The sequence below is a fragment of the Branchiostoma floridae genome, chromosome 7, assembly GCF_000003815.2.
Source record: "Branchiostoma floridae strain S238N-H82 chromosome 7, Bfl_VNyyK, whole genome shotgun sequence".
In the NCBI taxonomy this organism is placed as follows: domain Eukaryota; kingdom Metazoa; phylum Chordata; class Leptocardii; order Amphioxiformes; family Branchiostomatidae; genus Branchiostoma; species Branchiostoma floridae.
Window position 1 is genome coordinate 3884386 of NC_049985.1, and position 9971 is coordinate 3894356.

The window sequence follows — 9971 nt, forward strand, 5'->3', positions numbered from 1 at the left end:
CAAAGACGGTATAGTGAGCGGGAAGGGGGTATGACTATCTTGCTTGGACGTCGCTTGGTAACAAAGGCCTGATTTTTTGTTCCCTTTATTTCATGATCGTTTATAAGAAAATGCGTAAGAAGGCAATATGGTAAAGACCACTGTTGAAATGTGGCAACGTCTACGAACACCTTCAAAAACATTCATAAAAGTGAAAGCGGAACAAAACACACACACACACAGGTACTACAAGTACAAGAACAGTAACACTGAAAGACTGCCTGTATATGGCTTTTTGCTGTTTGTATGGTGCGCCGGCTATCCCTGGACTGCTGGAGTACACACCATATCTATGACTTAACCTCACTGTATTATCACACCCGTATCTATTCATATGACATATTCAATTCTCGACCATTTTGGGTAATAGATACAAGTGAACCCTCCGCCTCTGAGTAAGTCCACTTATGATCCCTTCAAGCTCAAGCATGTGAGCTCGAAGTACTTACGTAAACGCCATCTTGTATTAACCATTGCGAAGCAATACCACCTGTATGTTTGATAGAGTTTATGGTAGGCAAACGTTATCTTTCAACTAGATTTTCTTTTCATAATTAACGGATCACAGAAATTTGGACTTGCCTCGGAATAGTCTTGTTTTACCCAAAATCCGCTGAAAATTGCTTCCTAACCTTAGGTTAGTGAAGTGCATCAAAGGGACCATTGGCATTGACCAATCACTCTTCCGTGTGCAGCCCTGCCTGGCCTCGGCACCATGATTGGTGCATGGCGTGTTAACATCGCTACAGCCTTTGCAACATTGCCTATTTCGATGCTTCCGAAACACCTAAGATTTCCTCTTCAAAGAGTATCGCATGTACAATGCCGCAAATCCAACCTGCCATTTTCTGATTAAACTAGGAAATGGGAAGATTCTGACATTATTAGACATAAATGTCATGACAGCGAGATATTACTTGTGAGTGTATCGTACATTATCACTAATCCAACTTGCCAGCTGCCATGGCCTGTTTAATCTACTCATACAGAGCTGACGTCATGGTTTCGTGTACGCCCTCATCTTTCTTCTGGGTTACATTGGAGACATTGTTGTGTTACAAGGAACATGTGGGATCCACGCTTTCCTAGTTTAGATGAAAATATGTTCAGTTCACCAGTTTTGTGGCGTAAGGACGTGGACAGATCCGAATTAGAGTAGTACTTTCGTGATCCTTAAGCCTTGTTTTAACACTGCCCTGTGTCCATCGAAAGCTATGATTTCAGCACAGGACGTGAGGAAGGAAGAGATTATATAGACAACTCAGTTCAGCTTTGGTAACGTTACCAACGATTTTGTATTCAAAATGTACTGGATTTCCTGTTTTGTAGGAATTCTATAGCATTGTCGGCTTTCAGACTTGTCACCTGTCGTAATTAGCATTCAAGATTAAAACTAATGGAAGTGTGGAAGACTTGAGTGTTAAAGCAGTAAGTGGTTCAAAGACAGCTGTAGATTAGTTATGATTATCTACTTTGAAGGACATTTGGTCGCTCTTTTTGAGTGAGTTGAAATTAAAGCCTGTGTGACTTGCTTCCTGTCATTGTATGCTCAGCACGACGAATCCCTATAAATCGGCGAGATTATGATATCGTGACGATTGCGGAGACAGTTGCTGTTCATTTAACATTATTGGCTTAATCCGAATCGTTGACAATAGGTGAGGTATCAACGTAGCTAAAGCACAGATTTCAAAGGCAGGTGCACATCCATTGACTGTCCCTTTAAATCAGACAGCCTTTCTCAACAGAGCTCTGTTCAACCGGGAGCCTCAGACGGATAGAGTCCATCAGCACAGACCTCCAACGACTGTCAGTACTAAAGTTGATCACCAAGTCCATGTTCAACAGCAGCTCGGACCCTCTACAGTTTCCCGGTGTGTTCAACAACAGCTCGGACCCTCTACAGTTTCCCGACATGTTCAGGAACAGCTAGGATCCTCTACAGTTTCCTGACGCGTTCAACAGCAGCTCGGACCCTCTACAGTTTCCCGACATGTTCAGGAACAGCTCAGATCCTCTACAGTTTCCTGACGCGTTCAACAGCAGCTCGGACCCTCTACAGTTTCCCGACATGTTCAGGAACAGCTCGGATCCTCTACAGTTTCCTGACGCGTTCAACAGAAGCTCGGACCCTTTACAGTTTCCCGATATGTTCAGGAACAGCTCGGATCCTCTACAGTTTCCTGACGCGTTCAACAGAAGCTCGGACCCTCTACAGTTTCCCGACATGTTCAACAACACAAGCTCGGACTCTCTACAGTTTCCCGATATATTCAACAGCAGCTCGGACCCTCTACAGTTTCCCGATGTGTTCAACAGCAGCTCGGACCCTCTACAGTTTCCCGATATGTTCAAGAACAGCTCGGACCCTGTGCAATTTCCTGAAGCACCTACATTTGACAGCGTTTTTCACTGTTACTATTGGCACCTCGAACATACGAACATGTCCTTTCTACAGGCCAGGATGAACTGTGCCTCTTATGACGCTCCGTTTAGCACTAGTGGTAATAGGTGGCTTGGGAACTTTTTTGGGGCCATGGGGGTCTTTATGATCTTAGCCAATGTTTTGGTTCTGTTTAGCATCATCAGAACCCGGAAGCTCCACAAGGCCTTGTATCTGTACATAGCCAACCTCGCTATGGCTGATCTACTACCAGGGGTACTACTGATTTGCTTGGCTTTTGGTCAGTTGGAACAGTACGGAGTGATTACTTCGTTACACATTTATGCCTGTATGTTGTTTACCCAGATGATATCGGCATCAGCTCTATCCTTGCTATCAATAGATTGTTACGTAGCTGTGAGACACCCTATTTTGTTCCACAACAACGTTTTCAGAGCCAAGCGTAATGCAAGTGTAGCAATTGTGTGTTCATGGGTCACATTGTCGCTGTGCGTCTTTTCATCTTCTATGGGTTGGAATTGTTTGTATAATCGCTCTTTCTCCACAGTAGACTGCTTTATGGTCCCCTTGGGGTATGTCATTTTTATCCTTTCTATAATGCTGTCCCTAAATGTCGTCCTAATGTACACGAACATCAGTGTTTTTGTAAGCATCAAACGGCGTCAAAAGAAAAGACTTCGACAGTTCCGAGGAGGTGGGGCCCGATGGGCCGAAGCTAGAGAGGACCCTGGGACGACTGGAGGAAGGGAAGACCGCGATGCACAAGCACAAGACGAAACCCAAAGAAAATTCGACTCCAGCGCAAGGAAGGCAAGAACGGTGATGATCCTTGTGGCGCTGGCGTTCGTTTTCTGGCTACTGGGTTGTTCGGCTGTTTTGGTTGTTCGACATTGCTTCAAGAACAGAGATGTATGCTCCATTTCAATGTCGACTTTTGCGAGCTGGTTGCCTTTCCTGGTGACGTTGAACTCCGCGCTCAACCCTTTGGCAAACATTATCCGCATGGCTGACCTACGAAGTGCAGTCTGGCAGCAACTCACTGGTCCTTACCGTGGATGTTTCAACTGTTTGGCAAAATTTGGGAGGGAACAACAAGGCCAAATACAGCCTCCTCCCGGAGGCGGTTTAAACACAATAAGCTGAGGGACTAAACATGACTAGATAATTTATGCGTAAGGGAATTGAATGTATACGTGTACGTTACGTCGCAGACACACGTGCACGTGTAAGATCAAGAGCTCGAGACTAGATATTTGTCAGCAACCACTGTGGAAAGGAAATAAGTTTTGCAGACATGGACAAGCGCAACTGTGCAAGTAAGAAATGTGTCCTTTACGCACTTCATTGATTACTTTATACTACTACTCAAAGTGTTTTAATAATGTATTAATGTATGTTTTGAGGTAATGAAACCAGCTATGTGTGTGCCGTTTCAACACATTTGAGAATCCTACTTCATGTACAATTTTTGGCCATTTATTCCTGTCGTATCACCGCTCTGTGAAAGTGTCTAAATCAGTACATTTTAAGAAAACGTATTCCTCTGGTCAGCGTAAAGTGAATACAACGAATTGTCGTGAATGCGTACGTAAGGGAAGCCTAACAATTGTTGAATGAACACTCATTGAATCTATTTCTGACGTTGGGCCCCACTGCAGACAGTGACACTGTCGCACCTGCGCCGAAAAATGGCTGAAAATGAATGTAATGATTTTCGCCAAATGTGACAGGGGTATAACATAGGTCGTGCGATCGTGGTACGATTTTGATCCCATACGATTTTTAAGCAGACCGTGACAGAACGAACCACCGATAGGGATCCAAAACAGCATTTTGTGTACTAATACAGTTGAACTTTGCAGAAGACGTTCGTTTTTGTCCTCCAAATTGCCCGACATTAGCCATCGTACGACGATCGCACGACCTATGTGACCGCGTCCTACCGTGGTTAGATTCATTCTGCCACAATGAAATTAAAGATGAGCATCACTTTATTATGAATTGTTCACGATATGCAGACAAACGCTCAAAGCTTTTCACATGTCTTTCCGTCTGCTCGAAAGAATTTGATATGTTCGCTAGATAAATACAATTATATCCTAGGAGGTGATAACACATACAGTGTTCAAATAGATAAATGTATTAAAGAATGTTTAGACCTTGGAACCAATGGTATAAATGATACTCTAGACTCAACATGTTGATATATGGATACTTATTCATAGACACTCATTGTATACACTTGTTCGTTTACATAATATATAGTTGTAGCAGACCTCCTGAAAGTTGCTGTACTTTTGTTGTGTCAATAAAGATCTTGTAACGTCCAATTTGGGTCAGCTACATTTAAAAGATATTAGATATCGTGCGAGCTTGAATTACAAAAAAAACTGATGAAATACGTGGTGTCGAATTACATATCAAATACGTCATGTGTGACGCCTGCAGGTAACTTGTTACAGCTTCAGGAGCTCATTCTGATGTGTCGCTGGATGGACACATGGTACCTACACCTGAATGGTTTAGCTAAGTTACCCGTGATCTTACTTGATGACAGTAGCACGAAGAAACAATAAACAATATTTTATACAGACAGAAAACCCATTATGCTCTAGAAGAGTAAAGGTCCACTCTCACTAAACTCGCGTCACGCTTGCGTCGCTTCGGGGTTCGACAACGCAGACGTGACCCCGCGGCACTTAGAGGTGACGCGAGCGAACCTAGAGGTGACACAAGCGAACCTAGAGGTGACACAAGCAAGCGCGACGTTTTTTTGGAAGTTAAAAAATAACGCAAGTGGCAAGATGCCCCAACAGTGACCCAAGAGTGACACAACAGTGACCCAAGAGTAACACAACAGTGACACAATAGTGACGCCAACATGCCTTCAACAGTATCAAGGTTATATTTTGTTTCTTTGGCACCAAGTATCAAAAGTAAACATCCTTTTATTATTGAAAGCTATTTTGGATACATTTTAGATATCATTTTACAGCGGTTTTTGATTCAGTTATAACAGTGACCCAAGAGTAACACAACAGTGACACAACAGTGACGCCAACATGCCTTCAACATTAACAGTGTCAAGGTTATATTTTGTCTATTTCCTATTAAAACGTAGGAAATATCAAGATTTTTTATTTGTGAAATTTGAAAATTGTTCAATAAACCTATAAACACACACCATTACACATACTTGTTGCAAAACACATAAGCGATGGACTCAAATCTGGTATATGGTTCGTGTCCATTCATTTGGGTCACTTCTTTTACTATAAACGTCTTTCAAGGTTATCATATAACATAAGTAACATATTATGCATCATCACAAGGGAAATTATTTCGTTATAAATCTCATTTTGAGGCATTTTCATCATTTTACAGTGATTTTCATACATTGACAACGCTGCGACTTCCGATAACCTCTTCATTTAGTCTAGAAACGCAACAGTGACGCAAGTAAGTGTGAGCGCAACAGAAAATCGGCGAAAATAACACAACAGTGACACAGTGAATGAACCCCGCAGCGACGCAAGCGTGACTCGAGTGTAGTGAGAGGGGGCCTTAAAGGACCTCACATTAAAGATGTGCCATGTTCTCATCCCTTTCCCGTGCAAATTTTTGTATGTACGTCTATCCAGGTACAGTACCGGCACATACTTTCAAATGTTTCTGACCGGTATCTTTATGATTTTTGCGGTACTGTACGTACCAGTATTGGGTACACATTACACACCCGTAGTTTCAGCTAATCTCCGAGCAGATGTTGGGATATGGACGGCTCTCAAAGACGGTATAGTGAGCGGGAAGGGGGTATGACTATCTTGCTTGGACGTCGCTTGGTAACAAAGGCCTGATTTTTTGTTCCCTTTATTTCATGATCGTTTATAAGAAAACGCGTAAGAAGTCAATATGGTAAAGACCACTGTTGAAATGTGGCAACGTCTACGAACACATTCAAACACATTCATACAAGTGAAAGCGGAACAAAACGCACACACAGGTACTACAAGAATAGTAACACTGAAAGACTGCCTGTATATGGCTTTGCGCTGTACAGTATGTACGGTGCGCCGCCTATCCCTAGACTGCTGAAGAACACACTATATCTATGACTTCACCTCGCTGTATTATGACAGCCGTATCTATTCATATGACATATTCAATTCTCGACCATTTTGGGTAATAGATACAAGTGTACCCTCCGCCTCTGAGTAAGTCCACTTATGATCCCTTCAAGCTCAAGCATGTGAGCTCGAAGTACTTACGTAAACGCCATCTTGTATTAACCATTGCGAAGCAATACCACCTGTATGTTTGATAGAGTTTATGGTAGGCAAACGTTATCTTTCAACTAGATTTTCTTTTCATAATTAATGGATCACAGAAATTTGGACTTGCCTCGGAATAGTCTTGTTTTACCAAAAATCCGCTCTGAAAATTGCCTCCTTTAAGTTAGTGAAGTGCATCAAAAGTGACCATTGGCATTGACCAACTACTCTTCCGTGTGCAGCCCTGCGTCATCTCAACACCATGACTGATGCATTGCTTGTTAACACCGCTACACTTTGCAACATTTTAGATGCTTCCGAAACACGTAGAAGATTTCCTCTTTAAAGAGTATCGCACGTACAATGTCGCAATTCCAACCTGACATTATCCGATTAAACTAGGAAATGGGAAGATTCTGACATAAATGTCACGACAGCCAGATATTACTTGTGAGTGTATTGTAGATTATCACTAATCCGACTTGCCAGCTGCCATGGCCTGTTTAATCTACTCATAGAGAGCAGACGTCATGGTTTCGTAGTGTACGCCCTCATCTTTCTTCTGGGTTACATTGGACAAATTGGAGACATTGTTGTGTTACAAGGAACATGTGGGATCCAAGCTTTCCTAGTTTAGATGAAAATATGTTCAGTTCACCAGTTTTGTGGCGTAAGGACATGGACAGATCCGAATTAGAGTAGTACTTTCGTGATCCTTAAGCCTTGTTTTAACACTGCCCTGTGTCCATCGAAAGCTATGATTTCAGCACAGGACGTGAGGAAGGAAGAGATTATATAGACAGCTCAGTTCAGCTTTGGTAACGTTACCAACGATTTTGTATTCAAAATGTACTGGATTCCTGTTTTGTAGGAATTCTGAAGCAATGTCGGCTTTCAGACTTGTCACCTGTCGGAATTAGCATTAAAACTATTAAAACTAATGGAAGTGTGGAAGACTTGAGTGTTAAAGCAGTAAGTGGTTCAAACACAGCTGTAGATTAGTTATGATTATCTACTTTGAAGGACATTGGATCGCTCTTTTTGAGTGAGTTCAAACTAAGACCAGTGTGACTTGCCTCCTGCTATTGTATGCTTAGCACGACGAATCCATATAAACCAGCAAGATTATGATATCGTGACGATTGCGGAGACAGTTGCAGTTCGTTTAACATTATTGGCTTAATCCGAATCGTTGACAATAGGTGAGGTATCAACGTAGCCAAAGCACAGATTTCAAAGACAGGTGCACATCCATTGACTGTCCCTTTAAATCAGACAGCCTTTCTCAACAGAGCTCTGTTCAACCGGGAGCCTCAGACGGATAGAGTCCATCAGCACAGACCTCCAACGACTGTCAGTACTAAAGTTGATCACCAAGTCCATGTTCAACAGCAGCTCGGACCCTCTACAGTTTCCCGGTGTGTTCAACAACAGCTCGGACCCTCTACAGTTTCCCGACATGTTCAGGAACAGCTCGGACCCTCTACAGTTTCCTGACGCGTTCAACAGCAGCTCGGACCCTCTACAGTTTCCCGACATGTTCAGGAACAGCTCGGATCCTCTACAGTTTCCTGACGCGTTCAACAGAAGCTCGGACCCTCTACAGTTTCCCGACATGTTCAACAACAGCTCGGACCCTCTACAGTTTCCCGATGTGTTCAACAGCAGCTCGGATCCTCTACAGTTTCCTGACGCGTTCAACAGAAGCTCGGACCCTCTACAGTTTCCCGATATGTTCAACAACACCGGCTCGGACTCTCTACAGTTTCCCGATATGTTCAACAGAAGCTCGGACTCTCTACAGTTTGCCGATATATTCAACAGCAGCTCGGACCATATACAGTTTCCCGATGTGTTCAACAGCAGCTCGGACTCTCTACAGTTTCCCGATATGTTCAACAGCACCGGCTCGGACTCTCTACAGTTTCCCGATATGTTCAACAGCAGCTCGGACCCTCTACAGTTTCCCGATGTGTTCAACAGCAGCTCGGACCCTCTACAGTTTCCCGATATGTTCAACAGCAGCTCGGACCCTCTACAGTTTCCCGATGTGTTCAACAGTAGCTCGGACCCTCTACAGTTTCCCGATATGTTCAAGAACAGCTCGGACCCTGTGCAATTTCCTGAAGCACCTACATTTGACAGCGTTTTTCACTGTTACTATTGGAACCTCGAACATACGAACATGTCCTTTCTACAGGCCAGGATGAACTGTGCCTCTTATGACGCTCCGTTTAGCACTAGTGGTAATAGGTGGCTTGGGAACTTTTTTGGGGCCATGGGGGTCTTTATGATCTTAGCCAATGTTTTGGTTCTGTTTAGCATCATCAGAACCCGGAAGCTCCACAAGGCCTTGTATCTGTACATAGCCAACCTCGCTATGGCTGATCTACTACCAGGGGTACTACTGATTTGCTTGGCTTTTGGTCAGTTGGACCAGTACGGAGTGATTACTTCGTTACACATTTATGCCTGTATGTTGTTTACCCAGATGATATCGGCATCAGCTCTATCCTTGCTATCAATAGATTGTTACATAGCTGTGAGACACCCTATTTTGTTCCACAACAACGTTTTCAGAGCCAAGCGTAATGCAAGTGTAGCAATTGTGTGTTCATGGGTCACATTGTCGCTGTGCGTCTTTTCATCTTCTATGGGTTGGAATTGTTTGTATAATCGCTCTTTCTCCACAGTAGACTGCTTTATGGTCCCCTTGGGCTATGTCACTTTTATCCTTTCTATAATGCTGTCCCTAAATGTCGTCCTAATGTATACGAACATCAGTGTTTTTGTAAGCATCAAACGGCGTCAAAAGAAAAGACTTCGACAGTTCCGAGGAGGTGGGGCCCGATGGGCCGAAGCTAGAGAGGACCCTGGGACGACTGGAAGAAGGGAAGACCGCGATGCACAAGCACAAGACGAAACCCAAAGAAAATTCGACTCCAGCGCAAGGAAGGCAACAACGGTGATGATCCTTGTGGCGCTGGCGTTCGTTTTCTGGCTACTGGGTTGTGCGGCTGTTTTGGTTGTTCGACATTGCTTCAAGAACAGAGATGTATGTTCCATTTCAATGTCGACTTTTGCGAGCTGGTTGCCTTTCCTGGTGACGTTGAACTCCGCGCTCAACCATTTGGCAAACATTATCCGCATGGCTGACCTACGAAGTGCAGTCTGGCAGCAACTCACTGGTCCTTACCGTGGATGTTTCAACTGTTTGGCAAAATTTGGGAGGGAACAACAAGGCCAAATACAGCCTC